Source organism: Rhipicephalus sanguineus, chromosome 10 (assembly GCF_013339695.2).
Source record: "Rhipicephalus sanguineus isolate Rsan-2018 chromosome 10, BIME_Rsan_1.4, whole genome shotgun sequence".
Lineage (NCBI taxonomy): Eukaryota > Metazoa > Arthropoda > Arachnida > Ixodida > Ixodidae > Rhipicephalus > Rhipicephalus sanguineus.
The window spans coordinates 121720442-121744435 of NC_051185.1; positions in this window are offsets into that span (position 1 = coordinate 121720442).

The window sequence follows — 23994 nt, forward strand, 5'->3', positions numbered from 1 at the left end:
CTATGGTAGTTCAGGCGCTTCCTATGAGTCTTTCTCTTTCGCCGTCATGTTGTGTTCCTCTTTCCGCCGTCAGAGCTTGGGAGGCTGTTCATCAAGACGGCTCCGCTGTGCACTTTATGAAGGCCGTGTGAGAAACACGGGGAATACCAACACGGAAGTCATCCGAGCAGCTCCACAAAAGCCTGGACAGTCGGTGCAGTGCAATAATGCCGGCTATTCAGACAGTGACTTCACTCTCGACGTGCCTAACCCTGAATCTGGAAGGGCCTTTTTGTAGAAGGCATGCAAGTATCGCGCAGGATCCGGATGCAGCTGCTCGCCGGCGCGACCACGCCTTGAAAACATTGCGATCGCTAGCGACAAATGTTAAAGATATTTGCAAGAACGAAAACAAAGCAAAAGGAGTCTGCATTTTTTTAATGCGGGAAGCGATGGAACCGTTAGCTCGGAGAAAATTGTCCGTGAGCCCATCTGATGTCGTTGTCGTGTGCGCTAGCGCAGATTGCGTCTGCAAGAAAATAGTACCCATGATGTGGGCGTTTTTGTGAGCAAATAAATAAGCATTGACCTGAAATTCGGCAGATCCCATTCATTGTGGGAATCAATTTCATGCGAGCTTGAGTGAATCGCGGGCTATGCCACATCTTTTTCTTTTTTCTTTTCAGCCAAGCATTACTAGGTGGACAACGGGACATGAGGTCGGTGCGGAGGAGGGCGTTTGATGGGCGGCGTATTGAGGCATGGTAGCTGGCAGAGTAGGAGATTGAAGCGGCAGGGGCATCGAATCACGGACCAAGGTGTTGTGAGGGCACATCACTCTCCGCGCTAATTTGTTAAGGCTTTTATTTGGCGGCACTGAGCGGCAATACGCAATGGCGGCAGCAAGGCAAAAAGCACTGACTCTCAGCGCGAGCGGCGTTCTTTCAGGCATGGAGGAAAGAAAAGGAAAGGGGGAGCATTACATCACGCAGCAGCCTTGGCAAGCCAATCGTTTGATGCCAGAAGTGTCGGCCAACACATGATCTGTTTCGTCAAGATCACGCAAGAAATGACATTTGCCGAGACTTCGGGTATGGTGCCAGTAGCTTTAATCGAAGCGCGCTCGTTCGGCGCAGAACGGCGCGCACTCACGGAGGAGGTTCAAAAGAGAACACCAGCGGTAGTACTAAAACCACCGCGTGCTCTGACGTTTGATCACGTGTTGGGCCGACACGGTGGGCTTAAATCGCGTGACGCAATGCTCTCTGCTCTTTTTCTTCCCCCATGCTTTCAGGGAGGAGCCGAAAGAGGATGACCCACTAGAACTCCTGTTGAGCGAACCATACACAGTCGCAAGGCTTCGCTACAACGGAATGATCTTAAACAATCGCAAAGCTTCGAAACATGCGGCATGGTCCGCACCGAACATTTCAAACAGTTTTTCCGGGGTGAAATCCAAAAATATCAAAATAACGCACGTGGCAACGCCCCCTCTGAAAAAAGTCGGCAGTCCCACGTGCCGTGGGACACGATGTTATGCGAAGCATGCGGGAATGGTGACTGTGGCGTAATTTTTCACATTGAGCGAAACGTTACGGAATGACGCTAGAGAAATGTGCAAGTGGTATATCCACACATATGCTGAAGAGTCGCATATGCATTATAACCAGTGTTACAGTTGTGTAACGATGCCAACAGCAAAATGGGTGTTACCAACACCAGACGTGGTAGCTGATATGTAGTGATTATATTCTTCAATATGGATAGCTGCGAATCCGAACACCACAAAGAAGAAACACAAAAAGCACAGGACAGGAGTTGCTCGCAACAAAGCTTCACTTCAGGAAAGTTCCCCTGGATATACACAGAGCCGAGGCACACTGCACGTACGTACACTGTACGTACAGTCACAGTTGCAGTTATTACAGTTGCGTTACAGTTGTACTTATCTTGTCCTTTATGACGCAGAACGCACGCACGTTTCACGAATCGTGGTAGGCGTAGAAGGGGTTCTGACAGTTCTTGAACAAGGTCTCATCGCCGTGGTCAGTGAGAACCAGCAGCTAGACCGATGTTAATCGGATCCGTTCGTGATGCGCTACGAGGGGTCTAACTGCGAGGTATAGCACAACCGGTGGAAATCCTGGATGTTCTCTTACGATGAAATGATCTATGACGCCTCCTGTCTGGACGTGGCAGCGAGGTCTTTTGACGCCCTGTCCAATTCGAGCCGTCTTTCACGCAGTATAAAGATCAGGCATTGTTGGTCTAGATAAATCCATAGTGAAGTCACAGGTAATGATGAGAGCCTAGTTCCCCCCTCAGATTTATTGTAGGAAGCATTGACCCTATTTTTGCGTAATCGACGTCGTCCACGTTGCGTACCACGTGAACGAGTGCATGGTAGTTGAGCGTCTTTCAGGGGCGTTCTGTCTTCAGCTTCTTCACTTTCCCAGCGTCCGCCGCGGTGGTGTAGCGGTTACGGTGCTCGGCTGCTGACCCGAAGGTCGCGGGTTCGATCCCGGCAGCGGCGGTCTCATTTCGATTGAGGCAAAACGCTAGATGACCGTGTACTGTGCGATCTCGGTGCACGTTAAAAAATACCAGATGGTCAAAATCCCGGAGCCCTTCGCTACGGCGTCTCACATATTCATATCGTGGTTTTTGGGACATAAAATCCGAACAATTATTATTATCATTTTCCTTGCGTGTCCAATGCGTGTGTTCGCGGTTACTGTGCTGGTTGAGACTTTTTCACCTGTGGCACATACCCGCATAACATGAACTCTGGTATACGGGTATGTGCCACACGTGACTGAGAGAAAGGGTTTCATGACGTACGCGACAGGTATTTTGCGTTATTCATGTCATGACCAGTGAATATGTTCGCCATACACTGATCCCCTGCTATGGCGATTTGGTATATTACAAGTTATGGAGACGACCAGGAGAGCGCCCAGACGTAGGCGGCTAGATAGATAGATAGATAGATGATAGATAGATAGAAGATAGATAGATACGTAGATAGAAAACGCCTAAAGTGCCTGAGGTTCGCTAAAAATGCTTCGCATTTAAAAAGCATCTCCCGACGCTTAATAGAGAACATACAATTGAATACATCCATGCAATAACAAAAGGAACCACAATGAAGCAAACAACTACTGGAGTGCTAGGTTCCCTAACGCGCATAGAAAGGCTTAAAGCGTAGGCTAATTCATCAATGGCTTCAGGTCACGCGCTGCGGCACTGAAAGTTCGCAATGCCGTCTAGGATAACCTCGTAGTCTAGAGCGCCGAGACTTCGCAGCACCTTGAAGGAACCGAAGTATCGCGAAGAAGTTTTTCGCTGAGTCCGCGGCGGCGCATTGGCGTCCACATCCAGACACGGTAACCGGGCTGGTATTCTTACGTGGCGTCGTGGAAGGTTGTAACGACGGCTGTCCATCTTTTGCTGGCTCTTCATACGCAGGCGGGCTAGTTGTCTGGCTTCTTCGGCGCGCTGATGGTAGACGGTCACGTCTAGGGTTTCTTCATCGGTGACGTTGGGAAGCATGGCGTCGAGCGTCGTCGTCGGGGTCCTGCCTAGATCTACTGTACGGCGTCATCTGCGTCGTTTCTTGCATGGCCGTGTGGTCCGTGGACATCACGAGTGGAAGGATGGCATCCCACGTCTTGTGTTCGACGTCGGCGTACATGACCACCCATGTCGTTGACGGTATATTTAGACGCTCAGTGAGGCCATGGCCTGTGGGTGGTGGGCTGTGGTCCGGCGGGTGGTTGTATCACTGTATTTAATGATCGCCTGAGTAAGGTCAGCACTAAAGGCCGCACCTCTGTCAGTGATGAAGACTTCTGGGGCACCATGACGCAGGACGATGTTCTCAACGAAGAACTTGGCTACCTCGGCGGTGCTGCCTTTGGGCAGGGCCCTTGTTTCGGGTAGCGGGTGAGGTAGTCGGTAGCTTCAAGACTTGTAATGACTGGTAATGTCAAATATTGAAGTCTTAGGCTTCACCGTGCTAGCCGACCTGAAGGGTCCTTCAAGTTAGCTAGCCAACGCAAGGCTGTGGTGGTGCCTGAGAACTTTGAAGAGCCTGCCGTAGAAGTAAAGGCGAAACATGGATGTAGCTCAGATGATAGCAAGGCACTCTTTTCCTGTTGTAGAATAGTGGCTTTCCGCCCCTTGGATAGCAATCGCCTAGAATAGCGGCTAACCCTTTTACAGTCCGTCGGTCTTTTTGTACAGGGACGGCACTCAGTCCTACGCCTACTTGCGCTCGGTGTGGATTTCCGCATCGGCGTATTCGTCGAACGTGCGACAAGTATCGAAGGCATATGCAGGCGTGGTTTCCGTTCTTGAAATGCCTCGACTTGCGCCGCCTTCCCTCTTCAATTCACGTCGGTCTTCGTGAGGTGAGCTAGTGGTTCGGCGATCCGTGAAAATTCCTTGACGAAAACTTCTATAATACGTGCACAAGCGAGAAATTGGCGTAATGCCTTCTTGTCCGTGGGCGAGTCGGGGCAAACTCCAGATTTACTAATGACGTGGCTCAAGAACAAAACCTCCTCGTACGCGAAACGGCACTTTTCTGGCTTCAGGGTGAGTCCGGGGGTCTTATTGCTTGAAGTACTGCTTCAAGACGCCCGAGGTGTTCGTGAAGTTGAGGCAAACACAACTACGTCGTCCAAGACATGAGGCACGTCTGCCACTTGAAGCCAGCCAGCATTCTCTTCGCAACGCGTTGGAATGTCGCAGGGGCCGAGCAAAGAACAAAAGGCGTGACCTAATCTCGAATAGGCCGTCTGGTCTTATAAACGCCGTCCCTTTTCCTCGGTCTCTCTCATCGACGTCGATTTGCCAGTAGCCGCACTTCAGGTCCGTCGACGAAAAGTACTTTGCGTTGTGGAGTCGATCCATGGTGTCGTCTATCAGTGGAAGAGGGTACACGTTCTTCGTGATTTTGTTCAGCCGACGATAATTGACGCAGAAACGCAGGGTCTCATCCTTCTTCGCTAGCACCCACTGGGAGACGCCCACGGACTTTTGGACGACTGGATGATGTCGTCGCGTAGCATTTCATCAACTTCTTTCTTAATGGCCTCCCGTTCCCGCGTCGAAACCCGATAGGGGCTCTGGCGGAGTGGTCGAGCATTTTTTTTTGTGTGTTATGATGCGGGGGCTTTGGAAGGGGCGTTTGCAGGGCCCGCGATGACGACGAGAAACAGTCCTTGTATTCCTACAGAAGGCATCGGAACTGTTGTTGTTGGCGAGCGGGAAAACTTGGGTTTACGTCGAAAGGTGGCTCTGGTATTGGGATCATCGTTGTAGCTTCGTTAGAATCTGAAAAAGCAAACGCATCGCTGACGGCCAAAATTTCTTCGGTGCATGCGATCGTAGTGGCCCTGTTCAGGTGTTCTGTATTCTTGGCAGAATTCCTTAGCATCACGCTTCCTTTTCCTTCATGTAGCGGAGCAATGCCTCTTGCGACGCAAATGTCACTGTCTGGCAGCAAACACTGATCGCTCTCAATGACACCTTCGATGACTTCATGTTTTTGTGCCAACGGGCATTATGACGCTGGAGCGAGGCGAACTGGTGACTTGATCCACGAGCACGTTCAGGGGACGTGGACATGGGTTCGTATCCGGCGGTGTCGTTTTGTGCGGAGATAGAGTTATGAACTTGGTTCTAATATCGATGACGGCACCGTAATGGTTTAAGAAGTCCATGCCAAGTATCGCATCTCTGGAGCAGCGTTGCAAGATTACGAATCTAGCAGGATAAGTGCGAATATTGATGGTTCTTGCTGTGCCGACTCCAGGCGGCGTTAATAGATCGCTACTAGCGGTCCGGATTTCGGGGCCTTCCCAAGCAGTCTTAACTTCTTCAGCTTCCCAGCGAACGCTCCACTGACGACGGAATAGCCGGGTAGTTGCTAGTTCATCGTCTTGCGTTGCGGTTAGGCCATGGCGTCGGATCACGGCAGCATCGGTTTGTCCCGCTGCTTCGACGTTGTGTCGTCAGGTTTTTTGCGGGCCGGGAAGTTTCGATGCCAGGGCTCCGTTCCGCTTGAAGCGTGTTATTTAGATTTCGTCGCGGCGTTGACGTCGCTGGCAGAGGAGTTTCAGTATTTCGTCATACAGCAACCGCGCCTCCATCGGTTGCTGCCATTAGCTTTCCGGATACGGGCCAGGTGACTGGCCCCTGTTAGGGCCAGTGTATGGTCGGCGTAGGGGAGAGACGTAGCGGCCTGGCGACGGCAATAAAGAAGGTCCTCGGGGGGTGCATTACGCTCCTGCGAGGTAGCCGGCGATGTCACGTAGCCGTTCACCTCGTTCTCGACGACCTGCATTGATGGCAAAACCCCGCATTCCCTTTTGACGGTACCGGCAGCGGCGATAGGTGTGACTAGGTTCTCCGCAATGGTAGCAGAGTGAGCGGTGGTCGGTGGAGGGGGGGGGGGGCGTCAAATGTCGGTCTTCCTCGGGGTGTAGCGCTGGCCGACAGGTGGGAGGTATGGCGTCGGTGGCGGTGGTGTCTGGTGGCCGAACTGCTACGGCGGTTTAGCGTCTTGACGTAGCACAGAGGGGGGGGGGGGCGTTGAGTCCATGGCTGCAGCAGCACAGCTCATGGCTTGCAGCTGTGTCTGTGGCGGTTCAAGGGCACCCAACGACTGACTGCTGGATTTCTTCTCGAACAAGATCGGCGATCGAGAGAACTTCAGGCTGGGACGACGAGAACATTCAAGGAAGATCTTCGCGCAGCACGGCCCTTATGGTCTCGCGCAGGTCGTCTGAGCAGAGTGATTGAATGTCTGCGTAGCAGGGAGTCGAGCGGCGATTGAATTGCCGGGTGCGCATTTCCGGTGTCATCTCTATTGTTGTCTCCGAGAGAAATTCCTGGACAGTGCTCGGTGGATTCCCCATAAGTCAAGCGAAGAGCTCCTCCTTTACTCCTCGCATGAAGAAACGAACTTTCTCTTCAGGCATGTTGGGGTCAGCGTGGCGGAACAGCCGGGTGATTTCTTCCGCAAAGATGGTCACGTTATCGCTCGCGGCCGCGGCCTCTTCCTTTCGGAAGACGCTCGTGAACGTCTCCAAGAAAGCGCTGCGAAAGAGGGCCCAGGTTCAAAGTCTGAACTCCCGCTTCTCGAGCCATGTCCTTGCTGCTTCTTCTAGGTAAAAGTATACGTGGCGCAGCTTGTCCTCCGCGTTTTATTTGTTAAATGTTGAGACATTTTCAACCGTGTCCAGCTAGGCTTCGAGGTCTTCACATGGTGAACCACGGAACGTCGGCGGCTCCCTGGGCGGCTGCATCACTATCGCTGCAGGGCACACTGCGGCCGTCATAGTGCCTGCTGTTTTCGTCGCCGTGGCTTTTGGCTTGGCCGGTGTGGGTCCATATTGGGGGGTAGTCCTTTTAATCTGCGGCTGGCTCGACTGTCACTGGCGGTGTCGGTGTCAGTGACGAGTTCACGGCTTAACAGGGGAGTCCGGTACATGAGCGAACAGCGCCTCCACCAGATGTCACGTGGTAGTGACGTGGACGAAGGGAACACCCGGCTTGCCCCACATTAAGCTGTTTATTTGGGTGAAGCTGTGCCCGGTAAACAACAAGCCAAATTACAAGCGATACACGTTTACACTAACAGCGGCGAACAGAGCGTCGGCCGTCGAAAATCTGACAAGGACTAAAGCGCGTCTGCGTGAGCTCTCGGATACCCTAGACTATTCGAGTCATGAGCTCAGTCTTAACGGAATGATCTTAAATCATAACGAAGCTTCTGAAACATTGCGCCACAGTCCGCGCCAAGCGTTGCAAAGTTTTTTCGGGTGAAATTCGAATACATCAATATAACACATGGGGCAATATATAGTAGTAGAATGAAAGGTTGGGCTAGTTGGAATGCATGCATGATTGATGCAGCGCTAAAGACGGAGAGGAAAGGAAAACAGAGATCAGCACTCTTTCTGTGCACTCTGTGTTACTTTCGTCTCCTTCTTTAGCACTGCATCAATCATTGATGCATGAATATATAGTGGGTGTCCCCGCTTACTCGAACCGAGATTTCAAAAATATTATACGCTCTAGAAAAGTTCTAGCTGCTGTATATTAGTGGAAGCCATCTGTCCACACAGCCTGTATTTTTTTCATAGAGAGCTCAGCATCCGGCGGCGCGCCGTGCGTCTAGAACCGCCGTCACTACCGGAGCAGACGACATCTTCAGGCGAAGGCGACTGCAGCGCCACCGCAAGTATTCAGCGTTTTTTTTTTTGCTTCAACCTCGCCGCTTGCCGCCGGCTCCAGTGGACCCACTCCGCCATTCTAGTTCACTCTAAGTTAACTTTGCTTTGGTTCCTACAACTTTACGACGAGAGTATAATGATCTCCAAAGAGCGTTCACATGTCTATTTAAAGAGAGTCATATAGTGGAAGGTCAGGGCTAACAAAAATGAGCCCAATATACGCTTTACCAACTAGCCCAGTTGCCTGCGTTGTTGAACTTGTTGAACGCAACACCGAATACCTTGAGAAACAAAAATAAGAAACGAAGCGACACTGTAGTTAGAGGTGAGGTCCATAAAGAATATGCAGAACAATTCGAATATGTTAAATAAGCGAGAAAAAGAGTTGTGTGTTTAGGTTTTACGATCCACATCTGTTCTGCGCACTAAAGCACTGTCAAATGGCAAAGATATGGCTGTCACTTTCTCAACTGGCAACGCTGGTATTTTTGTTTAGGCAACAGCCGATGCTCAAGATCCCTACAACTAAATGTCATTGCCTTTAATTAATACCGTCCGAACAATAGTGAAACGCGGGTTATTTCGATGTATTCGGGCATCACCCGCAGACTGTGGGGGCCGCTCCGCGCAGACCACTCAGGGATGTTTTAGAAGCTTCAAGATTGTTTTCAATATTCATTAGAAATTACGCGCAGGACGCGAATAGTCTAGTTGCTTCGAGAGATTACACAGCCACAGCGAAAACGCTGGCATCTTCGATCGCACACGTATAAAAGCCTACACGCTTTACCGCTGGTCAGATTATCGACGGCCGCCGCTCGAAGCCGACGAGAGAAGTCGAAGTCCACGAAAGACCGAGAAAAGACTGCCTTCATAACGCCAGACAGTCTGCTCGTGTTCAAGGACATGCCCTTTGGTCTTTGTTCGGCACCTGCGACTTTCCAACGTTCCATTGATACAGTACTGGCAGGCTTGAAGTGGCAGACTTGCCTCGTGTACCTGGACGACGTCGTTGTGTTTGCCTCAAACTTCGACGAACACCTACGGCGCCTTGAAGTTGTACTTCAAGGAATCAAGAGCTCCGGACTCACCCTGAAACCAGAACAGTGTCGCTTTGCGAACGAGGAGCTCCTGCTCTTGCCCACGTGATAAGCAAGTCAGGAGTGCACCCTGACCCTCAGAAGACAGCCACCATCGCTAAATTCCTGCCACCCACCGACAAGAAGGCCGTGCGTCGATTTCGCGGCCTGTGCGCCTATTACAGGCGGTTCTTCAAAATCTTTGCCCGCATCACCGAGCCACTTACTAACCTTACCAGGACCTACGTCGATTTCAAGTGTGAAACGCCGCAGGACAAGCATTTCAAGAACTAAAATGACGCCTGCAGACGCCTCCGTTACTCGCCAACAGAAGTACACACCGACAGAAGCAGTGTAGGACTCGGCGCGGTTCTTGTGCGGAGGACTGACGGACTGGAAAGGGTCATCCTTTACGCTAGCCGGTCGCTATCAAATGCGGAAGCCAACTATTCTACAACAAAAAAAGAGTGCCTCGCGATTATCTCGGCTACATCAAAGTTTCGCCCCTACCTTTAAGGCAGGCCCTTCGAAGTTGTGAGCGACCACTACGCCTTGTGTTGGCTAGCTAACTTGGAAGACCCTTCGGGTCGCCTCGCACGGTGGAGCGTGACACTTCAAGAATTCGACATTGCCGTCGTTTACAAGTCCGGAAGAAAACACTCTGACGCCGACTGCCTGTCTCGTGCCCCCGTTGAACAGATGTTCCGTCCTTTTTGTTTGCGTATATATTCTTGTTAATGATGGTTGTCATTTCACAATCTACGATAAATGTGGTAAAAGTGAAGACGACCATTATATTCAGTTGTGCAAAGAGCTTATTTTTTTAAACTTCGAATTTCTGGTGCGCTAGAACCAAACCGCTCAAGGCCCAAACATTTCCTCTTAAATCACCAGCCACTGCAACCTAAAGTGATTCTTAAGAGAAGGGAGGTTAGACGGCGTGGAGGAGTGCGGGCCTAAGGAGCTTGGTTCCTAAAATTTTTTAGGGGCGAAGCTCCTTAAAGCGGCACCCGTTCGTCCCTCGTAGTCGTAGTGCGTAACCAGTCGTAACTCTAGTACCAGATCTTGACCTCCAAGGTGGTACCGGTGGGAGATTTTTCCTGTGCGTTGTTGAACAATAAAAAATTCGCAGCGTGCGCGTTAACTAAAAGCCGAATTCTTCTGTCTCTCATTCCCCGTTAGTAGCCATTGGCATGTTCCAGTAGGAAACGTTAGTAGAAGTAGGAGTGTAAGTGTTAGCTAAAAGCCGACTTCTTCTGTCTCTCATTCCCATTAGCAGCCATTGTTTACCTCCAAGGTAGTGCCTGGTGAGATTTCTCTTGTGCGTGATTAAACAATAAAAATTTTGTTCAAAACGCCGTTGATTGATGAAATAAACCAACGAAAGTCGCCAGATGTTTTCTAAAAGCAAAACGAAAGAACGCCAGATATTTCTAAAGCAAAACGAAAAGACGCCAGCTGCTTAAAGGGGTCATGAAGCACCCCTTGGGCTGATTGAAAAAACCAGCGCCTCCTCTATTTTTCTGTGCCTGGGCGAAGGAGCGGAGCGCAATGTGAACCGACCGTCGGCGTTAGTGCGGCGTTTAGCCGCCGGGCGCCGCCACCGTAGTAGACAAGCTGTCGCGTCGTCGCTCGCGGAAACAAATGCCGTGGCTGCATTCGAAGCTGCTGTATGGTTCAGTTTTCGGCTGTATTCGCGTTGTTTAAAGTATAATGAAAACTTGTACACTGGAATCATGAAGCACTTCTCGTTCTGGGCAACCAGCCAATTTCGAAGGCACGTGTCTTTCGCGGCTATTTGATCGAGACGCACGCGCGTCGTCTGCTAGCCCGATACCAGAGAGCGCATGCCAGTGATGCGCGGAAAATTGTTTTGTTGCCGTTACGTTCGCTTCACTGAGAGTCGGTTTCTGACTGTCTGAAAATAGATTTTCGAAAGCAGCATTTGTCAAGAGCTAATACTGAAAGGTTGGACGCTTAAAATTCCCCGATGCGTGCTACCCTCTACTGGTGTAGCACATTATACGCAATCCTGGAGTTCATGTGCTAAATAGCATGAAATGTCACTAAACTGCTTCCAGGGATATACGTGATCGCCCGTTCCCTTCGTAAAGCTTTTGAGAATTACATTTGGTGCCACCGGGAGGAAGCAACAAATGATGCCAGAAAAAGAAGAGCTATGCCAAGTGATTTTACCATTTCAGAGCTTAAGCCAGTTGAATCGTGGTGGTACGATAAACAAACAAAAACAGCTACATACAGCTACAGACCAATTATCCCGCCTAATTACTGCAAGCCACCTCTACCGAACACCAGCGACAGCTGGAATTTCATGGAACGACGGCTGAACAGTGTATTAAGGCGCAAGCCTTAGATGCCTCATCAAACGCGAAAATTGACCGTCGCCGGCGTCAGCACGAGTGATGCAAAAAATAATTACGTGATGACGTCATCATATGACGTCATAGATCATAATATTTTGACATCATCGTGACGTCACCTCACGTGACGTCGTCATATCACATCTTCGCTTCGTCAAAATGGGCCAATCACGGAGGCAGTGCACGACTCCCCTGATGTGCAGAAAGCTTGCGCTGCCTCCGATCCTTGCGGCTGTAAGAAAACAACGTTAGGCGCAGAAATATCTCGGAGGGAGGCAGGGAATGTTCAATACATTGACTGGAAGAAAAAGAAAGAGATGGCTTTCGCCCTTCAGTCGTCTTAGATGAATGTATAAGGTACTCTGTTATTTTTTTCTTTATCAATAAAGGGAAATAAAAAAGACATCGTGATTTCTTTCAGTTCCATTTGCAGAATGGAACACAGCATTATGACATACTAAGGCATTGGGAAGGTTGCAATAGCCTTAAATAGGAAATAAAACGCGAATACTATCAAACTCGAGTGCAAGTATCGAACCAGCAGCACGGACTAACCGACTGCCTGCGGAATACGCACAGCGGGGATGGAAAGACACGCGAGCATGCGGCATCTGCATTCTTTGCTGTTTCGCATTTATTTTCAAGTGGTTATAGCCTGGATGATTGATGAAAAGACGACGTCATCCATGACACAAACAAAAAGCCCATCTAACATCTTTTTATTGCCACCACGGTTAGAGCGTGATTAAACCAGCGCGCCGCTATGTTCGCGTTTCTTTCCATCCATCTGTACCTGTGAAAGCTTGCAAGAAGCACAAATGCAATTAAACTCGGATGCAAACACGAATTCGTGGGCTTCGTGATACGCGCGGCCGTTCAGCGCCAGCTTCCCGTAGTCTACTTGCACAGCGCCACCCCGCGGCAGCGGCGAGCGGACGCGGAGCGCGCGCGCGACGGCCCGAGGAGAGCGTTCGCCCAGGCACTGAAAAATAGAGGAGGCGCTGGAAAAAACACATCCTGCGGAAAGCTGACACGGCTATGAACTGCTCTGCCAAATATTACAGTCGTGCGCGCCGCGTAATGGCCACAAGCGGAGCGCGAAGTTGCCGTTTCCCCAGGCACCCTCTTTTCAAACAGAGGCCGGTTCTCACTCTCGTCGGTGGGCGGGGCGTCTGTCCGCTGTACGTAGCAAGAGACATAGCATGCTTATTGGCCGATAGCCGACGTAAGTCGAGAGCAGCGTTCGGATCAGATGCGCTTCTTGCCGCGGGGTGCCACCACTTGCCGGCGCCGCACTCCTCAGTACACGGTAGCCGCACTCGCGCAAGCGAATCACAGCGGGAGAGCGATCGCGTTTCATGACGCGCGCTGGCGTAACTTCTTTCCCCCATGCCATCCCTCCCTGTCTAGCTTCCAGTGCGCTCGTCGGCACGAGAAAAGAGAGAAAGCGCTGGGAGCGTGCGCCAAACCCCCGTAACTCCGCTGATTCTTGACGGATTCGAGAAATTTTTGCGGCAATCGATTCGGGAGGCAGTACACTCCGATACTGAGGCCATTAGATCCTTACTTGGAAAAGTGGTTCATGACCCCTTTAAAGAAAGACGCCAGATGTTTTCTAAAGCAATGGTTTTCTAAACAATGAAAATTCACAGCGTACATGTAAAATTAAAGTGAGCTGCAAGTCGTCATAACTCTCATCGAACCTTTAGTATAAACGCGCCCGATCTCACGTCGGTGATGATGTACTGGGCAGAATTCACGGAAGATTCACGGTTTACCGATGAACCTCCGCAGCTTTGCCCACTCATCATCATTCACTCCGTGGATATGCTGTGATTTCTTTAAAAAAATAGCTAATATTGCTCTAAGCCGCGTAATGCTCGAAACAGCTAAACTGGACGATTCCAATTTCGGGCCGATTCCAGTAGTGGGACTACTCTGGTTGCTTCTAGGTTGTTTCTACGCCTTAGCTAGATGATGCAGGGTGTTTCTAGGTAGCATCCGGATCGTTGCTAGGTTTTAGCTAATTTGTCTCTACGTTGATTCTCAGCGTAGAGGGGTTCGAGTTCAACCATAGAGAGTCACAGACACGACACGGATGTCCAAAGCCCAGAGACAGAACTCTGCGTTGAAACCAAGCGTTCGCAGCTCTCATAGATCTACCGGCACGTCGTCGTTGGTGTAGGCTTTCCATTGCTTCGGGGTCTTCTCGCAGCTGCCGTTGCCTTTCCCGTTCCCTGGTATTATCTCGTTGTACGTACTCGGAGTCTTCGGCTTGCCGCCATCGCTTCGTAGCCATTTGTTGGGCCAACTGCTGACTTCATCCTTACTTGACCAGTGGTAGATTCTGTGGCACATACCCGTTTAGGATGATGATAGCCTTCTGATAGGTGACACAATGGCACACACCCGTTTGATGGCGACAGTTTTCTTCTTCATTTTTGGAAGACCAGTGGCGGGTAGTGGGATTTACCATACCCGTTTACAATGATGATAGTTTTCTGGTAGGCTATGGCACACCCGTTTTCTGATCGGCGCCACAGATTACGGCTAGGTTGAGCCGCTTCGCTGTTAAAGTACACACAGATTCCGTTTCTGTGTTTTATTATTTCTGTCTGCTTTTATTCATCCATTCAAGCAACATATTACGCAAATCACACATGTCGTCTCCAATAATTCTCGCAGTGTCACGTGCTACTGTGAGCGATGTCAGAGACTCAGAGCACCAATATCTACATAGATGAACAACGAAAGAGCACAGATAACTGTGCAGAAGCATTCATTGTTGTACGTCAGCCCCTCCATACTGGAGCGCGCGCCTGCGAGAAGAAGGGCAAGCGGCGTTCAGTTTGAAAATTCACGTCTTTCTGCGGCGCGTGGAGTTGCAAATCTTGACAGGCGTGATTGTGAGCAAGTACAAGCCACAAAGTGTGGCTGTTTTTGCGCGAGGAAATAACGAGCGAAGGCGTCCAGGGGAGCGCAAACTTTCGACTGTTCGAAACAGTCGAAAGTTTGCGCTCCCGTGGACCCCTTCCCTCGTTATTTCCTCGCGCAAAAACAGCCACACTTTGTGGCTTGTACTTGGACATGAACCGACTGCCCAGCAACGTGTACTTCTAGCGATCGTGAGCGCCTAGTGCATGCTTTACACTTGTCAGCTCGAAATGCTCAAACCTGGTGAGGGGCCCTTTAAGGTGTTCACCAACAGAGGAGAAATTGACCATACGCGATTAGACCCGGCCAATCCGGCGCATCCCTCCGTTCTGGTCTTTTAGTGGTCTGGGTATCTGCTCCTGTGCTGCCCTTCTCAGCCACGCCGAAAAGAAAGAGACCCAGGAGTGTGTTGATTCCATGGTGGACACTTGACTCACCATGCCAGACAATAAAGGGAGAGACCGTGTTCTGCGAACCATGCGGGAAAAAGGACAATTGCATGCCTGTGTTCAACAGTTGGCGCCTTTGTGCCATCAGAAACAATAATATTTCTTGCTTCCCTGTCGCAAATACAGGTAGCGCACATCTTTGTTTAAAATAATTTGAATTTATCTAGAAATTTATTGTGCCCATATTTATGATTTTGGGCGCCTAAAACGGTGTTTTGCCTGCCTATTTTTGGCGCCTAAAACGCGCTTTTTTATTGCCTAAATATCCGGCCTCGAATGATTACTAATGCTAGTGGGAGAGACAACAAGCTAGAACTTCTTAGGATTATATTTTAAGAGAGAAGGAAGATCGTGTGGAAAGTATTTGTTTTTTGAAGTTCGAACGGCGCAACTGTAGCTTTTTAAGCATTCGCGATATATTTTCCAAGCCGATGCTTTTCTGTGCAGACGCTTCTTTTTATTACGATGACGATTAAGAAGCTCAATAAACCAGGGATTAGCTTTATCATTGGAAACTGTCACCACAGGAACGTGTCGGTGCACTAAATTTGTTAGCATGTTCTTGAAAAGCAGCCAGTTCTGCTCAACAGTCTTATAAAAAAAACGAAGGCAAAATTGTCTGCAAAAAAAATTCATTACGTGCAATATTCATATCCTTATCATTTAGCTAGAATGTAATCGCGGATTTGAGTGATAGTACTAGCTTAGAATGGAAGAGAAATGGTAAGTTGTAATTGGATAAGCCTGTGATCACTAAAGCCGTCAAGGTATAAAACATCACTAATTGGTTCAGGAGCATTGCAGAAAACGAGATCTAGAATATCAATACCACGAGTTGGCTAATTACTTGGAAAAAATTGGTCTAACGTGAGGTTTATGAGCTAATCAACACATCTTGTTTTCGTAGCGAAGCGTGCATATTTACTAGGTGGGGTGAAACGCTCTTGCTACGGCCATCAAATGATGAACAGTGCGGTGATCGATCAGAATGTTTTCCTTCAGTCTGTTCGTATGCAAGCCTGCGAAATATCAAATTCCTCCTGCACGCCCTGTCACTCGCCTTATCTACATGAAATATTAACGCAGCGATTTGATTAACGTGGCTGCCATCACGCCTATCCTGGCTTTTGTTCTTGGTATTTAAAGCGGCAGGGAAGCCCTACGTCGGGTCACTTTCATTATGTGTTTGGTAATTTCTCCTGAATCGTTTGCGCATTTATTTCTTAAACAGCCGAGTTTACTACATGGGAGTTCACGGGAAGCTATATCTTAGCATCCCTCATTAGGGCTGCATTGTGTTTTAGACATATACAGGGTGTTTCAAGAAATGTGTCCTACCTTCACAAAAAAATAGGAAAATGCGATATTTGCTCTGGGCTTTCAGAATTGCTTTTATGTAGCGGCAGGAATCTTAAGGTAGTTAAGGACATTATTTAGGACAGTAATTAAGAAATTTACATTATTAACCTTTTTTTCAGTGGAATTAGGTGATTGTTTCAAATGGGCGAATTGGAGTTCTTCATGCGAGCAACCGATCCGAGCTCTGAGATTTCGAAAAAGCATCCTCTAGTAATTGTTGTGGCGTAATGAAATTCAACGAAATTCAACGGCTTTCAACAACAAAAGCCATGGAATTCGGTTGAATTTCATTACTTCGTAATTATTACTAGAGGCCGCTTTTTCGAAATCTGAATGTTGGGATGGCTTTCTGGCACGAAGAACTTCAATTCCCCAATTTGACACAACCACCTAACTCCACTAATTAAAAAGTTAATTAATTTAACTTCCTTAATTACTGTCTCAAGTCATGATCTAACCGTCTTAAGATGCCTAGCGCTGCAGAAAAAGTCATTCACTCAATTTGGACGTCTCAGAAGAATATGGCAGTTGCGTCCTTCCATCTTTTTGTTTAGGTTTTGCCATGAAATTTGGTTGAATTTCATCACTTCGTAATTATTACTAGATGCCACTTTTTCTAAATCTCAAAGTTGGATTGGGTTTCTTGCATGAAGAACTTCAATTCTCCAATCTGACACAACCACCTAACTCCACAAATTAAAAAGTTCAATAATTTAACTTCTTTAATTACTGTCCCAAATAGTTTCTTTACCATCTTAAAATCCCTGCCACTATAGAAATACCAATTCTGAAGGAAGCAATCAAATATCGCATCTTCCTGATTTTTTGAGAAGGTTGGACACATTTCTTGAAACACCCTGTATAGTTATGGTGGAATGAGCAAAGCATCTTAAAAACCTATCATAATTGACCAAAACATGATTTTGGAAGAAAACAGAAGGAGAGGAAAGAAAGAGGGGCTGCTCTTTCTTACCTCTCCTGTTTTCTTTCACTTTCAAGTTTTCGTCTACTGCAATATCTTTAGCAAATCCTCACTCACCCAAGAAGTTATCCTGAATTCCAAATTTGATCGCATCAATACCAGGTATTTATGTACTACCCTCTGAATGTGCAGTATATCCGGTTTGAATTCACCGCGGACTGCGCAGGCCGCGCTGTGTCGCCTTCCTGGACAACTGGGCGACCTTGCGGCTACAAAGGAGTCCCAACAGCCAGCCCCTTCTACACGTTGATTCACTGTCGGGCTTGGTTATTGTATTCGATAACAGTTTACTACTGCAATACAGTAAGGAGTTTACCCTTTAAGAATTCGAACGTCTGTTTTCGCTGATTCTACTTGCTTCCAACCAGTCGACATCCCCAGGCATATCGGTGCCGGCTCTCTAATACTTCATCGAGCAGTTCATCGAATACATTCAGCCATTTCTTCATCCGGCTGCGACTGCCGCTCCCCATGGCATGCGCCGTAGTCTATTCCCGGCCTTGATTGCCAACTTATTCACATTGCTTGCTCTTGCACCCGTCAGTATTTCACAATCCAGGGCCCATGGTGCACGTAGGAGAACCGTCCGATTTGTTCACGTCGTGACCTTGCTGGACACTTGGAACGTAAATTTTTCCTACCATACACCGCCACCCTCTGTCAATGTGCCTCTTTTTGCGTCCCATATCGGGCACGCTTTTTACAACACCGCCATTTTTCGGGTGGGCCCGAGCCCCCGAGCCTTTGCACCAAGGATCTCAATCTCACCAAAAGATTGAAGAGCCAGGGATGGGGGTTGCACAAAGTTTAAGCAAACGACGCCACTTCGCTGAATGCCTTGCCCGTACATCATACGTGCGTCATTTCTGAAGGCGAGAGATATATCGTTACTGATCTCAAGAATTACTGAAGTCCGGACGCCGACTCTGAAATTCAAAAATATGCAGTTTTGTTCTACGGTTATGTTCTAATATATGTTAACTGGATGGGGGGGGGGGGGGTACTCAAAAAATGTTTGAGAGCAGCGACGTCTGTACAGCTCATTTACACAATTATAGGAAAATAGTATAAGTCGCAGTTTTGATGGATGGGCGAAGCGACGAATGCGATAGCAACAAATTGTAATGTTATACGATGTAATGGTAGCTCCTCTCTCTCTTACGTCCGATCTCGCGTAACTCAACAAAACGACAGTGTAACAAATGACGGCCGCTTCACGGAGCGCAGTGGTTTTTGTGCTGTCTCTCGTCTCAACGCGAAGCAAGCGGGTGGTTTGCTGATGTCTGCCGAGACAGCGCGCCCACCAGCGCTAGCGACCGTGCCCTAACGAACAAAATTCGCACCTGCTGCTCCAACAACGCAACGCCCGTCCTTCCCCGGTTCCCTTCATGCGCCATGGCACGCTCGCGCTCTTTCTCTTGAGGAGCAATCGACGGCAGGCCAAACACGCGGGTGGTATTTTCGTATGCACCGTCCGTGTGACGGCTGGCTCTTTTCACTTCTCCCTAAGCCGCGTTCGTCGCCAACGATCGCGCGCTTGTACTCGTGGGAAGAATGTACGGTGCGCGGGCCGATGTTATCTATCTGAACTTTTACGGGAAATGGTAGCGACGGCAATGTCAAAAACTCGTCGAGAGGGTCCATATAATTGCTATTGCAATTAAAAATGCATGGGACGCTGAAAGTCATCTGCGGCCGGGCGACGAACGAAAGGTCCGCGGGCTGCATGCTTGAGACCGCTGTTTTGTACCAACGATTGCTCTCAACAGACCAAACATTCAGAACGAGGGCCTGTATTCGCAGAAATTTCTTAATGCTAGAATTTTTATCAGCATGAAATTCCAACCAATCTTCACAAATCGCACGTCTATGGCTCGTTGCCGGTGGCAACTAGCTGTCGCAAAAAACAAGGTTTTTAAAATCGGCTGCGTATGGGACATATGTCTGCTGCCTCAAAATTTCAAGAAGGACTCTGCATGTGGTAACATTCACCATGCTAAACCCGCACAGACCATCGTCTATAACATCCACAGGAATTCAAAGCATCGGAATTGCTAACCAGCCCGCTATCAAGCCAAATACATGTAAACATTGGCTCAAAAATGCAGTGTCATTAACACACGGAACCAGACTCATTGCAGGCCAGCTTAAAGGTAAAATACTACAATAAATACTTCAATGATCGCAAGTTCAGAAAGCGATAATTGTTAACGTTGCTAACGTGTGTGCGAGCTTCATTCGAGGTGAAATTTTGCTCTCGACAGAAGGAATAGATAAAACCAATAACGCTTTTTTGCGCATAGCTACTCTTGTCGCTTTTCGTACGTTAAATAGAAAAGTGCGAGCAGAGGACTAGCGGCTAAGTAAATCTAAGCAATAGCCATCGTGAGGCGAGGTGACAGTTACCGGCAGGAGTAATTGCGCTTCCCTGTGAGGCAGTGCCATATGGTTGATTGGCCGTTTTCTCTTAGTAGGCGTTAATATTGGCGGAAACCTACCGCTAAGATTAGCTTGCGCCAAGGCGACACTGTATGACACCACTCCCTCCATGTCAACGTGCTGCCGTCGCTACTGATTGCAGCTCAACTTCTCTATTAAAGAACAGCGACAGCGTTTGTCTTTTTAACGTTTTCCATGTTGTGCCTTACTTTTTCACGTTCCTGTACGCACCAATGAGAAAAAGGCCTCTCTTCTTTTCGTTGTATCTTGTAACATCAGTGAAAACTATTGTCACGTAAATTCACGCTATAGCTCCAACGGCGTTCTTTGTTCTTCGTTTTTACGCAGCTCACTAACCCTCGTCAGCTGCGCCTGTAGACGAAGCGTCCACCCAGCCACTCAACGTCAAGCCAATGTCCTCAAAGGGAGGTCTTTTTTGTTATTTCGACGAAAGAACATGAAAGGAAGAAGTCATATTTCTCCGTCTTCTATATTTCTTTCGCGGCGGCGTGCTTTTGTCGACAGAAGTGAGGGAGGCAATCCTCAGATTCTCAAATACTTGTTTCAGGAAAGCCGAGAGGAACGACCAGGCGTGCCTTATATTTCCTGGCTGAATTTACGGCCACAGCAGGCATGGGACTCTCCCTTTGTCAGATTTATCACCCCAGAAAGAGAAATAAGTTCACATTCACGCCTCAGGCCTCCGATGCTCTCGGATTGTAATTCTAAAGCGCTATCACACTGCGTGGCGCCGAACCGAGCATACGGCACATAATTGCGATTTTAGCGGTCACACTAGAGGTTCCATTTATTCACGTGATGCATAATGAAACGACCGCAAAATTCCATGTAATTCATGGATTAAACTGTACACTGCAGTACACTACAGTGTCCATTGCAATGCACAAGCGTTTTTTTCGTTTTTCTCGAACGATACGCCACAGCGCTGCAACCAGACAATCCCATAACCTCCTGATCAGCATGACAACGTTATGTCTTGCCACTGGGGTACGGCGGTAAGACTTGTATACCGCTGATGTGTTTATATGTTAACCCGATCTTATTGCAACACATACATTTAGATGCTGCTTTATCGCTGTTATTCCTTCTTCTGTCTTTGACATTCGAGGAAAGCGTTGTGTAGGAATCAAGACTGATGATCAGTGACACTGAATTGCATCGAGACGTGAAGGACAATGTTTACAATAGATATGACCCCAGGAAAACGAAGCGAACTTTAACATCGCCTAGAGCTCAAGCATTGAAAGTATTATTACGTTCTATAGCCGCAAATTGCCATCCTCGCTCTTTTTCTCTTTTTTAGCTTATTGTTTCGACGTTCAATGTGGCATGTTGACATAGAACGCATTGAATTAAAGTTCCAAAGTTTGTGTTTGTGTTCTTAACGGGTGCCTTCCTTATATTTACCTAGCCAGAATATGTCTTTCCTCATAGCTCGATAAAATGTACGGGGTTGTTCTGTCTTCACATTAGTGTTTAATTGTAATCCCTGTATATGTAAGGAATTTGTGAAATATAAAGATGAAGGCGCGAGTGATATAAACACTTCAATAGCCTAGGATAAATTTTCACCGTATGACTGGTTCAATAATTGATTAAAATTACGGAAACTGCTTGCATTGCCATACTCTTTCAAGGTTCGATTATTTATTTTCAGTCAAATCAGGAACAGCGTGTACGAGACAATGAAGATATGAAAATGGGAAAGCCCATCTTTCTCGTTTGCTTATCTCTGTTTCCAGTCATGTATGATGATGTCCATATTAGGTTAACGTAATGCAGTTATGTTACGGAGAGGCTTCTTGCGGTGTTCTGACAATCTTTGTGTCCTAATGCTGTCAAAAGCAACAATGGAGCCGTCTGATAAGCTGCGAGCTGCCTTTGTCGGGTCAGCGCTATGGGGCAGCGCTTAATGTGATCGCAAGTTAGGAAAGTGGAGCGCAAACTTCTTTCGAGATGAAATTTTGCTGTTCATAGAAAAAATCGAAGAATCCAGTTTTTTACTTACGCTTTTTTGCGCATAGTTTCTCTTGCCTATATTCATACCTGAAACAGAAAGACTCGAGCATTCAGCGAGCGCTTAAGCAAATCTAAGCAGTAGCCATCGTGAAGCAACATGACAGTTACCTACCTCAGTAATTGCGCTTCCCGGTCAGACATGCAGGCACGGTGTGCCACATCGACGATTGGCAGCTCTAGCTAGCAGGCGTTAATATTGACAGAAACCTAACACCAGGATTAGCTTGCCCGAAGGTGACACTGCATGACAGCACTCCCTCCATGTGAAGGTGCTGCCGTCGCTACTGATTGCAGCTCCGCCTCTCTTTTAAAGAGCAGCGACGGTGTTTGTCTTTCTAAGAATTTTTATTTGGTACCTTACTTTTTCACGTCCACATACGCACCAAGCAGATAAGGGCAACTTGTCTTTTTTTTTGTTTCTTCAAACATAGGCGAACGGTATTGTCGCGTAAATTCACGTTCTAGTTCCAAAAGTGTTCATTGTTGTTCGTTTTTACGCAGCTCTGGGAAGCGATCGCGAACCCTCGTCAGCTGCCCATAGAGGCGAAGCGTCCACCGACCCACTCAACACCAAGCCAATGTCCTCAAAAGAGAGGTTGTGTCTCTTTTTGCTCTTTCGACGAAAGAACTTGAAAAGGAGGGGTCATTTCTCCATCGTCTATAATTCTTTCGCGGCGGCGTGGTTTAGCCGACAGAATCGAGGAATGCAATCTTGAGATTCCCAAATATTTCTTTCAGGAAAGCTGAAATGAACGGCCTGGCGCGCCTTATATTTCCCAGCTGAATATATGGCCACAGCAGGCATGGGACTCTCCCTTTGTCAGATATATCTGCGCAGAAGCAGAAATAAGTTCACGCCTAAGGCCTCCAATGCTCTCGGATTGTAACTGTAAAGCGCTGTCACATTGCGCGGCGCGTAGTCGTTTATACGTCACAGAATTGCGACTTTAGGTGTCGCACTAGCAGTTTGATGAATATAGATATATTTACGTCTTACAGAGTTGAATCACTGCACAATTTGTTGTCAGAAAATTTCAAGTAAATTGGAATCGCGTGGAGTAAAATTTATTACTATTTCAGAGGGAAAGCGTTTTCACGTTTGGTATCTATCGAATCGCCACAGCGATTCAACCATGACGTTCTGGACAGCATCGGAGCGATACAGCTTGCCACTGGCCGAACGTATTGCAAAACATTCAGTTACATGTTTTATCGCTGTTATGTCGACTTTCTGAATTTGACGTTCGCAGAAAGCACTGTGTAGAAATAAAGACCGATGACAGGGAGACTTAATGGCACCGCGAAGTCAAGGACAAAGTTCGAAAGATATATGAGCCGCAACGCCCAGGCCAAGTGAAACAAAGCGACAGCCAAAATCGCCCAGTACGCAAGCATTGAAAGTGCTTGCGTACTGTTCTTTCTAAATTAGATTGGATCAAATATTGGCCGTGAATAGGACCGTGAATTACCAATGCTGTTTTGTTTTCCTATTTGCGTATCATTGCGACCTTCGATATACCATGTTGAAACAGAATGCCAGCAATTTAAATTTTGCAGCTTGTAACTATGTTCTTAACGGCGATCTTCTCCACCATCCTCTGTTGGACACCCAGAATCCATCTTTCCTCATTCGATAAAATGAACGAGATTGTTTTTTCTTCAAATAAGTGCTCTGTTGTACTCGCTAGTGTGCATTTATACAAGCACGGACAAAGATGACTCTGTTTTCTAATGTTCCGTTTCAAACCTCGCGTCCACGTTGGTTGTACTTGCCTCTAGGACGCGTTCTTTTGAAGGTAGGACACGTGCAAGCACAGAGACCGACAGCACAAAACTTCAGTATTTTTCTCGCTCAAAACAAAAAGTATTTCATAAAACTATCTCAGTCAGTGGATAATCAGTGGTGCCTGTAAATGCACCATTTAGCATATCTTTGCTACAACCACCTCAATGTTAAATTTACGAGACATGCGCAAAACTTCACTTTTTTAAGCTTTGTCGCCAGCTGTAGACTACATTTGACACTATATAAGTCTCAAACCATTTTTCCGCCACAGTCAACCTTCCTGGCAACCAGGATATACAAAATATTGCATTTCACTCGTT